Raw genomic sequence first — 13134 nt, 5'->3', positions numbered from 1 at the left:
ACGTTCAATTTGTCTAACCTGATATGAGTGTCTCCATACCTGCGGCCAGATCGATTTTCCAAGTGTATGCCCTTTTCCCTCTTTACCATATCTTGGCCGTATGTCTTTACTGCTCTCTCATATGGACATAAAATGCGTCACTAAATCACGATCTGAATAGAGCAGACATGTGAAAAATAGTGCAGATCTACAGAGGAAAGCAGAAAAGAAGGATTTATTCACAGTATGATATGATATGCTAATTGCTAGGCCTTTTTTTAGTCAATGAACGTGTTTTGAGTCAATAAGTCAGAAAATACAGCGTTTGAAACATACAGACAGACACCACCATGGAAGTAGAAGAGCTCAAAATCCATGTCGATGCAATTTTAGGCATTCTATCGAGTTTTTGATAGTGTCCGCGTTTGAGTAAACTCTGGACTGGAAGTAAAAGTATTCCAGTGCAGAAAAACAGCAACAACAACAACTTGTAGAAGGTCTATCTTGCATCCGCGCCGAACTCCGAAGACCTGAATAGAGCGACGCATCCCAAGTTTCCATGGACACGCTTCCCGCTCGAGAGAGTCAGAAACTCACAATCTTGAGTCAGAGACTGAATGTCACAGAGGCGACGAGAGAAATGGTGGCGCAGATACCTATTGTGCCAACGGGTCTATTGTTCTGGGGCCACTGTTTACACCCGTACCCCACGGCTTTGCTCCGATCTTATTCGGGATACTAATAGGTCAAAGGTCCCACATCACAACTCGTTCTCTATTGAATACAACATTACGTGAGAATCCTTCCCTCACACTGGCTGCATCACACATCACATAAGGAAGGCTGCATAACGCGAAACCACACCACTGTCACGCACACAGTCAAGCACGGAGTGGTGGTGCACTGGTGGTGGGCAATTGCAATATCTAGTGGACCAAAAGTAGTGCGTGTTCAACCTTCCCGACCGTCCGCTGTGGAGCCTGTCACTTGAAGAATAGTGTGGTGCTAATTAATTGGAAATTCTGTGGCGGCCGAAGCTTTCTTGGAAACGAAGTTGGTCCTTCGGTATATAACTTCGGTGGAAATCAGTGTCACTGAAAAAGGAAGAAGAAAACATCGAGGGAAGTTATGGAGAGGTGACACGGGCTAGACTCGGATCGGATCACTTCAACCTCCTTGAAAGCGATTTTTGGAATCTCCGCTTTTTACCCAACATCCTGTCTTATTCAACATGTTCAATGTGATGTCAGCAAAGCAAAGTTTGTGAAGAGCTTTTGACGGGATTTTGATCGTCGTCAAATGACGACTTTTGCGTAGGTGCAATACTTAAACATATTTAGAGATCGTCAGGACTTGCTGCAACTGCAAGCGGTGCCTTTGTACTGTCAGGGGACTTAACAAATCTACTTGAAGAAAATGGCCTTCGCTGTCAGAACACTCCTAACTTTGGCTATCGCGCTGCCGGCTATATTGTGTAGCGAAGATGTGGGGAATGTTTATACTAAGGAATTTGCCGTCCACGTTCGGGGTGGTAGGAGTGTAGCAGACCGCCTTGCAGCCAAGTATGGCTATACAAATCATGGAGAGGTAATTTATATAGCACATCTTTCAAGTTTCTTCTGTAGATTTTAATTGTATTGATAAGGCATATTCATCAAGCTGTACCTTTTTCTTTCTTTTTTTGTGAGATGATATTTGAGTGATAGATAAGTGATTATTGATTAAGACCAGACTGCAACTTTGCCCTCATTTCTTTTCTTTTTTTTAAATAAATATTATTGTTCAGTGCCTAAGGCATTTTCCATCTGTTTTGAAAAAGAATGCCTGGCCCTACAGCCGCAATTTCTGTCAAAATATATGGTACTACAAAATTAATGACAGTATCAGTGATGATATTACAGATGTAAATTGCAAGTAAGTTATCTACCTACAGGGGGTTTCACACCAAGCTTTGCGTAGAGTTGCGTAGAGTTGCGTAGCGACTACGCCGAAATCGGCTGCGTACTCATGAAAAATAATTGTGATGATCCGCGCAGGATTTTCGTAGTCTCAGCGTAGGGTTACGTATGGTTGCGTATGAAGCGCGTATCAACGTAGCGTATTCGGCGTGTAGCGGGCGTAGAGTTGCGTACATAAACGTAGGTCGGGCATACAGGCCGCGTAGACTTGCTTACAGTTGCGGGAAGTTGCGAACTGCGGGCGTATGCACAAATTAATGTAACTGCAAAGCTACTTCAGCATAGCCTTCTTCCTCTTATTCCACTAATTGCCTGCTGTTCAAACATGATGTGGTGGGGAGGTTAAATCCATTGCTGGTACCTTCAGTTCTCCAGCATTTAGCTGTCCTAGAAACCGCATTACCATAAATACGAACGTTTTGCAAAAATGAGAAAAGAGAAGAAAATAAGATGTTGCAAGAATCCGAATTAACAAGTGTGTGGGCCAAATCTCGGATCCAGCGGCGACCAAGGGGCAATACGAACAACTGATGAAAAACACTGCATGCCGACAATGTTTCTTCATTTATTCAATTTCATGTGAATGAAGCCACAGGCGTTCAATAAACTCCTGACACGACATGCACCGAGAATTACACAATAACATACAAATTTCAGGAAATCTTTAGAACCTAGCTTCAAACTTGCAATAATCTTCACTTGATCGAGATGACCAGCAGCATTATCATGAATTAACTTCAGGTACGTACAACATCCACCTGCCAGACATGGAACAACTGTACATAGCGTGGCAACACAAGCAGAGCAGAAAATGAACAAAGGAACTACCTCATGGTGCCATGGGAAGATGAGATACCCATCATTTAGATCAGTGTGATTAATTGACACTTGCAATTGCAGTAGCTTCCTCTACCTTATTGGGCATTCAAGCCACCAATAACATGAGGAGACAACATGTCTTTATACTGATTCTCCCTGATGCTCCTCCAGAAATCTTTACTAGCTTGCCAACTTTGTCTCGTTGAGTTTTCACCCATGTCTGCGTGCGCTAGCCTGGTTGATCACTATACTGTAGCATACCTTCTACCCCAATCTCCATTTTTTTTGGTTTTTTGATGATTGATACAGCAGCTTCTTAGCCTCCTTTTTATAGTCTTCACGGGCCTTATCATAGAGCATCGGGTGCTATTGAACCCACTCCATTAGAACGTGTACCTTTTCTTGGTCAGTTAAAATAAGGCTGGAAGCACGTTCTGTTTCCTCTACTTCGGTGATTATCATAGGGAACTTCCCGCTGGAGCTTCATTGCCAGATTAGTTCAAACAGTGCTGGCAAATTGTCTGCATCTTGATCAGTAGAAGTATGTAAAAATGAGCAGGAGAAGAACTCTCGCACCTACCACAGCAATTTGCTCTTCCTTTTCGGCCTTTTGCAGTCATTAGACCTACAAAAGATAATGAAGACTCGAAGAGCACAGGAAGATACATTCACCAGCCATTCAGAGTCGAGTGGGATGAATGATATCATGCAGTTTTTAAACATGGATCACATTGGAATGCCAAATCTTCACCAAGAATAATTGCTTACGCAGTTGTAAGCAACACTACGTAAATGTACGCCAGGTCTACGCAAGTCTACGCAAATGTCTACGTAACAGTACGCAACACTACGCCAAGTCATACGCGAGCCGAAAAAGTGCCTTCGTGTGAACGCGGTTTGATCGCGTACTGTTGCGTATAAATGGCGCACAGTTGCGTAGGGTTGCGTAGACTTGCGTAAAACCTGCGTATCAGTGCTCTACGCGGAGGGTACGCGAAAAAATTAAACATGTTTAATTTTTTGCGTACATCTCGCGTACGTATTTTGCGTACCTCGGCGTACTCTTCCGTAGAGTTGCGTACTCACAGCATACAGATGCGTAGTGTTGCGTAGTCACTACGCAACACTACGCAACTCAACGCAACAGTACGTAAAGCTCGGTGTGAAACCCCCTTTAGCCTACATTATTTTGTAGTTCTAGAATAAATCACAAATTTCTGTCATGAGTGTCAGGCTTTTAAGTTTCAGGATACTCGACTTTGAATACCAGTACCCAATTATCAGAAATTTTGCTATAGTACTAGCAGCCTCCCCTAAAATCTTGTAACATTTGAATCTACAAAAGTTGTATAAATTAGCAGTGTTTGTTTTTATCTGAGTGTGGATTAAACAGTATTCATACATTTTGTGTACCAGGGAGGTGATTTCCACCTTCCTGATTCATACATTGTACAAACATGATATACTTGAAGTATTGATTAGAGTCAATTTCAACATGTATATGAGGGTCATTCCATTGGGTTGGGTCTTCTCTAGATTTTCATGTTGTGTAGGGAATAAAAGTCATATTCTGAAAAATTTATCAAATAATTGTCCGTGGTTTGCAGTTATTCTTGGAGAGAAATGTGTGAAGAATTATTTGATGAAAAAAAAACAAGCCTGTGTACAAATGTATTTTGTCTATGACTGTTTCACTAATGATGTCCCATGGTTTTTTGTGGTTTATGTTGTGACATAAATATATGCCATTTTCATGGCAATGTAAAACAGGAATAAACAACCTTTCAGCATTATGCATATCATCATTAAGAGAGGCAAGGTGACTTCTACAAAGACTGTAAGGCACATAAACATTTGTAACAAAATAAGAACACCAGAGCATCTTCAAGCAACCTCATACCTATGTTACAAACGATGTCCATGGCAATTTTTGTTGTAACATAGGTATAGCATGGTTTTACATACACTTCCAATCATAATATAATTAGAAACTTTATTTCTATAATGAGATTTATATTTCAGGAGTATTCTTATCCAAAAATTAGCATCAAAATCCTCCAAATAAACGAGAAAATACGGAACATATCACTGTACTTCAGTGCGATGTCCGGCCTCTTCGTGTAACGTAGGTAAGGAAAGACGCGTCTCGCGATAAAAAGAAGAGCTACTAACTTCAGCAATCGTATTTATGTCACTGGCAGTCCTCCCCCAATGGCAGAAAAACTACTCACAGCCAATATACACCTACCTGGACAGCGCAAGATCTGTTTTTCTGCCGTTGTCCATGTAACGTAGGTACAGGAGTTTTAATGTTTCTGATGTCAATTGGTAAGCTTTTACGCTATTTTACGAAAATAATAACATTTGTCGTATTCTGTAACTCTATTAGAGGAAAAAAACGACATCTTAACCTCTGAACTGGCCAAAAATACTGTGGACGATGATACTGTAGTCCCACATACTGAGATATTTGTTACAGGTTCATGTTCATAATTTTGATTGCCAAATTTTCTGTCCATGCCGGTCTCTGCAAAAGAGGCATATATTCCTCTCTTAGAAAACCATACAAAAGTATATCAGTGTATCTTCACTGCAATATAAAATTGTTTTACCTCCTGACTATTGTGAATTTTTGGACCCTTTTGTCATTAGGTATCTACCAAGGTAGACGTGCTAGAGTTAGTATTAATCACTATATACTAGTTAGAAAACGTAGATGTCCAGACTGCATCTGAACTAGAGAAATAGAGTTTGCCTTATTTTGCTGGTGATATTGAGGGAACTAGGAGCTGTGAAATTCTTTCTCTTTAACAGATTTACTTCGAAAATGTCAATGTTTTCCTTCCAAGATTTCACTGATCTGTTAGATGCTCTGATGAAGTTGCTAACATTTCACAAGGATTCACCATTTCCATTCCATGTTCACCCACTGTGAAGTCTCAAAGCTAAAATGCCAGTGTCCTATTCAGTTTGGGTAGGTAGTGGGTAGGAAAGGCTTCAATAAAATTATGAACCCCAATCAAAATTTGACTATTATTGCTCTACACTATCATTCAAAAAGAGGGCGACAATTTTGATGGGGGATGAATATAAAATAGGGCCTAGTATTATTTTGGGAGTCTATTAAGGACCATAACCGTAAACGTAACCCTGACCCTAGCCCTAACCTTAGCTAGGACACTGGGGGCAGCGACCTGCCCTTCCTACAGTGTAGCTTGCATCTGAAAACAAGTTTTTAGCATAGAGTATGAAAATGATATTTTCCTATGTTTTACATGCTATATTATTATTATTAATATTTACATCATTTTAAGCACAACCCATTTTTTTTTTCAATTTTGGTGGGAGGTACACATGGAACTCTAGCTAATGGGTATGCCAAGAGGTAGAAATGTAAGCAAAATTGTTAAAATTATTTAATTCCATTCATAAACACACAGATACATCAACAGGAATATATAGTCAACCCCGACAAAAATTTTCTTTTAATTTTTTTATTCTATTTCTCTTTACACCTTTTGTTCAGTTTTTTTTTATGAATCTGCCATGGCTCCTCCTCTACCACCGCTACGTGTTAAACTACATGAAAGAGTGAAAAGGACACATCCACAGCACTCCACAAACAGAGAGGAAGCCGACAAAGCAACACCCAAGAAGAGCGAATGTAACAAACTAGACAAGAAGAAAACTGCACAGAGGGAAAATGGACAGAAGAAAAACAAAAATCGAGGGCTAAATGGACATTGGACAAAAGAGCAGAAATTAATTTCAAACAAAGAACATGGAAAAGACAAGAAGACTTGTCTGATTTCTCTTTATTAGTTTTCTTAGTTGACAACTAGTTGATGATGTTGTTAGTGTATATTAGGTCAAATTGTGTAAAGCTTCACTTTCTTCTTCTTCTTCTGATTAAGTCTGCCTTCTTTCATATCAGAGTTACAAAGAATTGAAGTCTGTGTAACATAGGTATTGTTCCACAGGTGTGCAGTAGATATAATTTCAAAGAACTGTTACAATAGTGTTATTTGTGGGAACATACATAAAGTCTATATGTGTAGGTTTTAACATCTCACACCACAATAAAGGAAATCAGTTGATATGTCGTAGTGTACCTATGTTACAAAGACATACTGTCCGTGTAACATAGGTAGTACACCGTGGGCGAGGTTGTTGTCTGAAAACCCCTGATTATAACAATAAAATCATGTTTTTACTTGAATACCCATACAAATCACTTGCTTCAATTGTGCTTTTAAGAATATTGTCATTGTATCACTCTTGATGAAAAAGTTAAACCTTTGATTGAAATTGTTAATGGTTTGTAGAAAAAAACATGTTAATAAAAGTGGCTTGCAGTTGACATCAGAACATACAATCTTACTAATAATGATCTCATGCGCCTGTTAAATAACATGTTGATGTGCTATGGACGAAAAAAACGTGGATGTGTTCATTGTTATCATTTCAGAACACAAAATGATGAAGGATGTCAACAAATGAAGTCCGTGTAACATAGGTATTTTGCCATACCTGTATACCCATGCTGACTGAAAGTGTGCGAAGTAATAAACAGATTTCTAGTGGAATATGTTGAAGAATGGGAGTAACAAATCAGGGGGAAAAAGGAAATTTCAATTTACCCAACTTGAATTTTCAACTTGTATGTCACAATTTCAGTCCCAACCCCATGGAATTGCCCATGAACGTTCACTGTGATAGCATTGAAGGTACTGTGTAGCCAGAAACGTTTGTGGCATGAAACTTTCGCGTATTGGAGCAGACAGCCTTTTTTTTGCAGCATGAAACTTACACGTATTGGAGCCGATGACCTTTTTTTCCAGCATAAAATTTTCGCAAATTGCTATTGATATTCAATGCATTGTGTAGACAAAAAAAAAAAACTACTTTTGCTTGCATTTTCCTTTTGCAAATCTTGGCCACTGGTGAAATTCGCGAAAGTTTCATGCGCACAAAATTTCTGGTTTTATATTACATCATAGAAATGGAGAAAAGTGAAACCTGAAGAAAGTACACACCAATAGAAGTACACGTACCCAGTAGTCGACAGGAAGTTGGACTTCCTGTACATAAAAGCAATGCTGCAGGGTTCGAAATTGGCGATGGTCCGCTGGCCATTGGCCACCCAAAATCACGTCGGACTAGCTAGAAATCATAAAATTCTGAAGTTACTAGTCCGTCTGGCTAGCCAAAATATTGCTTCAGTGTCAAAAATTGATTCTAAGTAGTCCGCCTGGCTAGTTTTAAAAAAAGTTGAGTGCAACCCCTGTCTGCAAATCTTGTACTGATATGAAGTCATTTGTATGCTGTGATATACAGTTGACATACAAAGGGAGATGAGAGTTATTTGTAATGATTGTCTTTTTGATTGCAAAGGCATTTGAACAGAGTTTGTGACTTTTGCATTTTCCAGTCCTTTACAGGGAGAATCCTATCAAGTAAATTTGATTTGAGTTTGATATATTATGTATTTGGCTGAGCTGATCATTTAGTTTAAAGGGACTATACAGTACTGGCTGAGGTGGGGATTCATGTTTTTAACATCCCTAAGTAAGATAATGAGAAACCTCTTATGAAATATGAAAGAGCATGTAATTTTAAGAAGGATTCAACGTTTACTTGATGAAAATTGGTTTTCAAATGGCAGAGATATCCAACAAAGTGATGATGATAAAAGGCGACAGGCCACGCCTTTTATTAGGATCTCTTTGTTTCACCTTGTTTGGGATACCTCGGCCATTTCAAAACCGATTTTCATCAAATAAACTTTTGATACCCCTTAGAATTGCATGCTCTTTGACATATCATAGAGTGGTTTCTGAATATCTCGCAAAACGTTAAAAGCTAAATCCTCACCTCAACCAGAACTGTACACACCCTTTAAAATACGGTATGCTACTCCATAGTGAATGATGTTACCTGTGCTCAGTTGTTTTCAATAATGCCTTTTCTGCTGTTTATTCACATTGTCATAGTTTACAAGTATAAGCTTCCTAGATACGGGTAATAGGAATCTGTTGTTGTTTTTTTCCTCTCCAGATTGGTGCCTTAGAAGATCATTATTTGTTTTCACATCCAAGCATCTCCAAGCGGTCAACCGTGCATAGTGTGGGGGAGCACACCAATCTGGCTAATGAACCAGAGGTTTGTTTCCAGCAGCTTTATTTAGATGTGGTTGTATACATAGTTCTAATGTTTTCATAGCTGTCTGTCTGTCTGTCTGTTTCAGTGATATCGATATTTCAATATTTCCACAATCATTCTGCAGGTATACATACTGGTAGTCTAAAGAATACCCCACACTACAGTACATGATCAGACCAGTTGCACGATTCTGGAGGCAAGCTGGGTCTCACGACTAAGGTCAAACCACAAACTGTAGCTAAGCTTACAACTGTACTGGCATCAGTACATTAACTGGAGCATGATTGGGTGACTGGTCGCGAAAATTTGACATGTCAAATCTTCACAACTGTCATTAAAACCCAATCGCAGAAATGGAAACCGGCAAGGCTGGTGACGTCACACTTCTGGTTGGCAGGTGGCAAAACTGATGGATTGTGGCAAAGTCGTGTAGTGTGCGGTGGTCTTTAGTCACAATATGTTCTGTCATTTTTATGTTGTAGGTGATGCAGGTATCCTCTCAGGTCACCTTCTGTATCTGTATGAATTCAGATTTATTTCCTGCTCCTCAAATCTTGTGTAGAGGTTAACTCAAAAAGTCCTTTGTCTATCAACTTCAAACTTATGTCATCTGTGTTTTGTGTCCTAAGGATGACAGATCTAATATATAATTTTTTATTTTTTATTTTTTAAACTGAAGCAGATCCAGGTTCAAAGGTCACAGAGCTGTTGAACATTGTACTTGCATTCAGTATGTGCTATTGTAATGTCCTGAATTGACCCTGAGGAAATATCTGGAGGGTACAAGATATGATACTGGTGAACCATGGCTAACTTGATGAGGTGAAAAAGCATAGTAGTAGGAGCTTCATGTAGTATAGAGTGCTGCAGAAAGTAGGCCTACTGCTTCCATTGGGGATTGGTATGAAAAAGCAATTCATAGTCATTTTAAAGCTTCACATCTTTTATTGAATACATAATGCAGCATGACTTTTTATTCTACTTCAAGAAAGGAAATTTAGTTTTATGAAATTTGTGTGAACAGATCAGTGGGGCAACAAAATCACCTTTGTTTAATATTTTGCATGATTTGTGGTTTAACAAATATATCTCTGTTTTATTCAAACGTGTAAATATATTAAATTCCTTTTTATTCTTTGATAAATGTCAGACTCTGTTTTACATGTACTCTACTCTCTTTTAACTCCACTTCATTTTTTATCTTAACTTATCATTTTCTGATCATTCACTTAAGTCAACTGAATGATGATGATACATTTTGAGTTAGAGCCATGTGCTAGGTATGGTCACTGTCTATAAAGTCTTCTTTGATCATACAATGTATAATGAACAATTATAATCTGTAAACGTTTTGAATACGTACATTTTGTAGACAATGTTTGTACATGTACCATGCAAGGTTATTATTAGATTTGTGGTTAAGTTACTGTAGGCATGGCAACTAAGATCACAAAGATATTATGTAGGCTATACAATTGTACATTCACGACTATATAGGTACAATGTACTAGCCCAATTTGGCCTGTGAAAATGTCAGACCAAGCACCTTTTACCTCGGGTATAAACTCATTCCCCCATCCCCATCCCCCATCCTAATTGAAATACCTTTGTCTAAATCAAATTATGCCATATTTGAGATCAAATATCATTTATTTGTTCACGCTCTGCCCAATGACGTCTTTACCGGCATTGCACTAGAGAAGACAAATAATTTGTTGGTAGTGATTATTCATTTATGGAGCAAATGAGGGTTGACTACATATAGGTCTAGATGTACACCAAGTCATCACTTGACAGCTAAAAGGGAATGTGTGGCTTACATTAGGTCTTTTGCAACTAATTATTTAATACATCCAGTTCTATACACAGTTCTGTACACACCGTTGAAATATAAAAGTTCTCTGCAGTTTAGATTCAATACAGTACATCACCAAACCAGAAATTTGTGGGTCATATTTTAATTTGATCAAAAGAAAAATTGAAGTTTTGAATACAATAGCTGTTTCTGTTGTCCATGTTTTAGGCAATCAACGGTGTGAAAATTCTAATACAGTTGTACTAGTAGTGTATGTCATGAAGTTGTTGCAAAGTGTCTGACATGACAAAATATACTTTAACTTAAACCCATTGAAGGATGGCTTATATTTTCTTTAGCAAGCACATTAATGACCACCAAACAAAACAAAAAAAAAAAATGCAGTAAAAGTATGAAAATCACTTGTATGTTTTGAACTAAACCTGTGATATTATTAGAGGAAAGGTTAGATTTCAAGATTTTGGTAGTAAGAATAGCAGTATCTTAAAAAGCTAATTTCATCTTTTGAATAAACTACATTTGTATGCCTTGATTGGTTGATAGATGAAAAGGAACATTTTACCTGACTGAGCATTAAAGATTGAATGGTACAAGTCAATGTCATTGTTTAGTGTCATGCAAAGCATTCATACCATTTGAAATGATGTTTTCTTTTTCTGCTTTGATTTTCAGGTGGAGTGGTTTGAGCAGCAGGTTGCCAGAAAACGTGTGAAGAGAAATGGATATAATATGTTTAATTTCTCAGATCCTCTCTGGTCCAGACAGTGGTACTTGGTAAGTCAGTCATTGCAGTACAACAGTCAATAGCGGTCACAGATCTAGACAATACATCTCCTACACTGTCACGTGTTGCATTCAAAATTGAAATGTTTGAAAGTTTTGAAGGTCACTAAAGAATTGAAATTCACATTTAACCCCTTGGAGAAATAATTGCTCCAGTCTTGCTGTCATGATGCCATTTCTCTTTCTTTGATCACATCTTCTTCTTCTTTTTTTTTAAATTCCAGTTTTATGAGGTGTGTGGTCCTCACCGATGGAAGTTAAAAGGAAGTGCACAAGGCAGTGTTTACCATTTTGTTCTTTAGCTCATTTACCATGGAAAACAAAACTGAATCACACCATGGTGTATTTCTATAGTGCACTTTCCCAGCACTTATTGAAAACTGTAAGACATAGGGAGTGTTGCAAAAAAGTTGCAATCAATTGTAACTCCACAAAATCTATTGCAAATCCTGCAACTAATTGCTAATTTGCAATCCATTGCATCTTGCAATTAATTGCAAGCTCCCTTTTTGCAACTGCAACTCGTGATTTATTGCAAGTTGCAATAGATCTATCTATTGCACAAGTTTGCAATAGATATTTGCAATTGATTGCAGCTCAATTTTCTTGCAACACCCCCATAGGGTCAAGACATTTGACTTAGTTCCTCTTCATCTTACAGTCTGTAGCCTTTAGTGGCAGTTTTTATCAGTATTTAGCAAACAGGGTAAGATATTTTATTGAAATCCAACCATAGTAAATGCTAACCAAATCGAAAAGGAGCAGGCTACTTGTAGATACATGCAACACCAAGAGTACATTCTGTGTTGTTTAAAGTTGTTTTATGACAATTGCGCATTTGCTCCTTTTTGAGCAAATTTGAGACAAAAACGTGACTGATATAGGCTTTTCTTGTGGGATGATGAACACAACAAAGCTGACACATGATATCCTGTACATTGGGACCTTCCTATGTCTAGCAGGGAAATGCCCAAATAGTCCTCTATTCATGTATGAACAAAGGCATCTTTCTTCAAATTCGCCCCATCCTTGGTTGGTTCCTGCAACCAGTCATTCATGTGAATGGGACAATAACAATGTCACTGTACATTCACTTGACTGTTACAGCAAGACCTGTACAGTAAAGGCAAGGGATTTTGCAACAGAACTGGAAAGCACTGTAAGAGGATTAGAAAATGGATGTTGTCATCTGCTTTTGTGACATTTTGTTGAAATGCCCTTCATAACTTAAATTGCAAATAGTATGGACTATACATTAATATATCTAACTGATTCTTAATGTTGGCCATTTGTTTGTATGAATGTTTATAATTTTATCTAATTATCTAAATGATCTCCATCCTTTCAGGATTTGTTTTTCTTTGTAAACTAAGTCCTTTCAGTGCACATGTTATGTGATCAGATGCTGCATGTAAAAATCTGTCTACTTCACATATAGCATATTTTTAGGTTCACTTTAGCATATTTCTTTAATACATTGCAATTCACAACTCAGTTCTAAAACCCATATCCACCAGTTACTTAAAGCAGTTTGTACAACATAAGCTCTTTGTGCTGGAATGGAGGCTATTTCATGAATGTTCACTCAGCTGTGCTCTCTCCAATGTCAAATTGATC

The 13134-nt window shown here is 38.1% G+C and overlaps 1 pseudogene; it reads left to right on the top strand.

The window, feature by feature from the left end:
* Nucleotides 1-1360: 1360 nt before the first annotated feature.
* The window catches only part of LOC139736055 (proprotein convertase subtilisin/kexin type 5-like), an 89338-nt pseudogene continuing 77564 nt past the window's right edge, over nt 1361-13134 (top strand).

The sequence above is a fragment of the Diadema antillarum genome, unplaced genomic scaffold (genome assembly GCF_040938485.1).
Source record: "Diadema antillarum isolate AM-2024a unplaced genomic scaffold, OU_Dant_1.0 seq00000620_RagTag, whole genome shotgun sequence".
NCBI lineage: Eukaryota > Metazoa > Echinodermata > Echinoidea > Diadematoida > Diadematidae > Diadema > Diadema antillarum.
This window is presented reverse-complemented; position numbering and strand designations above follow the sequence as displayed.